At 57.3% G+C, this 2,723-nt stretch overlaps 1 protein-coding gene across 1 annotated transcript in view; it reads right to left on the reverse strand.

Annotated features, from left to right (window-relative positions):
- SALL1 (spalt like transcription factor 1) overlaps positions 1–2,620 on the reverse strand; it is a gene marked incomplete at its 3' end in the record, with an annotated part of 12,161 nt that extends 9,541 nt beyond the window's left edge. The window contains exon 1 of the mRNA XM_079541476.1: positions 2,581–2,620. The remainder of the gene's footprint in view (positions 1–2,580) is intronic.
- Between the last annotated feature and the right edge of the window lie 103 nt (positions 2,621–2,723).

A 2,723-nucleotide genomic window follows, 5' to 3' on the forward strand; every position in this document is an offset into this window, starting at 1 on the left:
GAGTTATGCAATGAGAGCTGGTATAGCTAAATATACAGCAGGGCTTGTCCTCAGAGAGCCAGATGCTACTTAGCATCTAAAAGATAAATAAGGTACAAAGTAAAACGTAAATATTTTGCAGCGAGACAAAGCTGCGGGTTGTGTAGGGGAAAGGCACGCAAAATGGGTCGGAGCTAACAGCGGGTTCAGGAGACTCCCACCATATGGGTTTTGGTAATTATTTCTGAATCGCATCTGCATAAGTGATATTTCAAAGGGCCCTCTGAGCTCCGGGCTCACCTTTGGAAAACACATCCGTGCAGTTGTGAGGCGATCCGCTGCGGTTATCTCACCAAAAGGCCTCGTTACGTAACTAACTAAAAGCAGCCCAACCGAGCCATTATTTCTCCTGAGCGCCCTGCCCTTCAGATCGCACTAAAGAAAGCCATCATAATTTCTCTCATTTCATGGGCCCAGTAACAATTACGCGGGTGATCATAAAGCTGTAGCAGGAATTTACCAAAATCCATTACCGACATGAAAAGCCAGCAGTTCTGACAAGCCTTTTTATGGAAGGGCAGCAAAGATTTTTCTACCCCGAAAGCCTGGCTGGCTTCTTTCTCTGACATAACTTGTGCCCTGGGAAACTGTGCTCCAAGAACGCTCTCCTACAATTAGCAGCACAATTCCGAGCAGCTCCGAGACAATCCTGAATGCTCATGGAAGTAGCCGGGGTTATTAACAAAAGGAAATAATCCCACAGCCTCCTGCCCACTTCCTACCAGTAATTAGTTACTTGTTGAACACAATTTATGCTGCAAGTAATTTCTACTATTAATCTGATACCCGTTCCACTTAATCCAACGTGAACTTTATTAAAAGTGCACATTTGCAGGGTGGAGGTGAAGGGTAAATTTACTTCTCCACCGATCGCACCAGAAATACATTTTAAGCGCAGATCTGCCTGGAAGGGTGAACTCCGTGAGCTTTGAACTGTAACAAAAGGGACCGGTAAGAAAATAAATACACGCTGCTGCAGCGTGCTGAACTTTTCGCTATCGATCTTCAGCCACGGAGCCGCAACAGAAACTCGAACAAAGCAGAACTCAATCAGGTGCAAGGAGTGCTCGCGGGGCCACCCTGCCCGTTCCCAGCTGTGCTCACTGCGAGCGCCTCAAGGACGCGCGCCGCTACGTTTGCCCGAGCCCCGCGCAAGATGTAGAAGAACACCAATCTGAAGTCGCGGTACGAAAGGAAAAGAAAGGAGCGCTCGGAATCCCGAGTTTTCGCTCCGCGATTGCGAGGCACACAACTCACAGCTGCCCCTCCGCAGCGCGCCCTGCCTTGTCCTGCTCGGGGGCGGCTGCCGCGGGGCCGCGCCGTGCCGTGCCGGGATTACCGCAAATCCCGCTCCGGGGGCAGCGGCCCGCGGGCAGCCCGCTGGGAGCGCAGCGCCCGGACACGCCGACAGCCGTAAGGCGAGCCCGCCGCTCCGAACCGGGAGGGGGGGAAAGCTCCGAGAGATGCGAGAGTAAAGCACGCTTCTTCCCGGGCTATCGGCCGCAGTCCTTAAACGGGAGCTCTGTCGTTTACTTATTGAACTTCCGATAGCCACGCGCACCGCACGCAGCTCCGCTTCCGCGCCACCGCTTCGGGCAAAGCCCAACTTAGCGCACGTACAGCGCTCAGCAACAGGCGGAGGGCCGCTCGGCTGCCATGTCCGTCTCACGCCCGCGGGGTCTCGCTTTTGAAAACGGTGCACAGAATCAGATCGGAAGGCTAAAACCAGGGGAAAATGGCTACTTTTTAAGACGATGGGTGGGAACGATTGGCTCCGCTCCGTCTTGCAGCAACAAAACGGAGAGCGAGCGTCAGGAGAGGCAATTAAACAAAGTGAAGATGGGGAAAAATCCCTCCCTGCTTTCCCAGGAAGGTAATTTCCATTTCAGCTTTCCCCTTCCCCGCTCACTTTAAGAAGTTTTAAACTCTTTCCCGGGAGGCCGAGGGAAGACAAACAAAAACTCGACGCTTCCCCAACTCCTGCTCGAAACTTCAAGAGGAAGTGGGAATAACACGGGAAGAAAAATAAATACGTTTGCCGAGATGAGAAAGGGGACGAAGCTCAGCGAATGGCAAAACCCGAACGCACTCAGCGCGCGCAGAACTCGGCCAAAACGCAGAAGCAGCCTCCCAGGAACCGAGTGACTTTTAAGAAACGTTTCGGCAGAGCCAGACGAAGCGAACGTCCGCTCGTTCGCTGCTTTCTGACGCGTCGGGCCCGGGCTTCGGGGAGCGCTCACACGGGCGGGACGCAGTCCCGCAAACTTTCCGCCCCGATTCCCCGCGCGGCGGTGGGACCCTCCCCGAACTCCGCGTGTAGCAGCCGCGGGCAGCGCTCTGCTCCCGCTCCTGGGGTGCGGCGGGGGCCGGGCCGGGCAGCTCCGGGCGGCGGCAGCAGAGCCGGGAGCCCACAGCCGGCCCGGGAGAGCGGAGGGCCCGGGCCGCCGCTTCCTGGGGAAGTTGCCGGGGGAGCCCGAGGTGTTTCCTCCCGACGGGGCCGGGCGGGGAAGCGGCACCGCCGCGCCCCGTTCCTCCCCTTACCTGCCCTCCCGGAGCGCTTCTGGCCACCGGCTCCCTCCGCCCCGGCACTCTCCCGCCGCATGGCCGCTGGGTACCTGCCCCGGCCCCGCGCCCGGCTCCCGGCGGCCACTTGTCGCCCCGCGACTCGGCGCAGGTACGGACAG

The sequence above is a fragment of the Tetrao urogallus genome, assembly GCF_951394365.1.
Source record: "Tetrao urogallus genome assembly, chromosome: 12".
In the NCBI taxonomy this organism is placed as follows: domain Eukaryota; kingdom Metazoa; phylum Chordata; class Aves; order Galliformes; family Phasianidae; genus Tetrao; species Tetrao urogallus.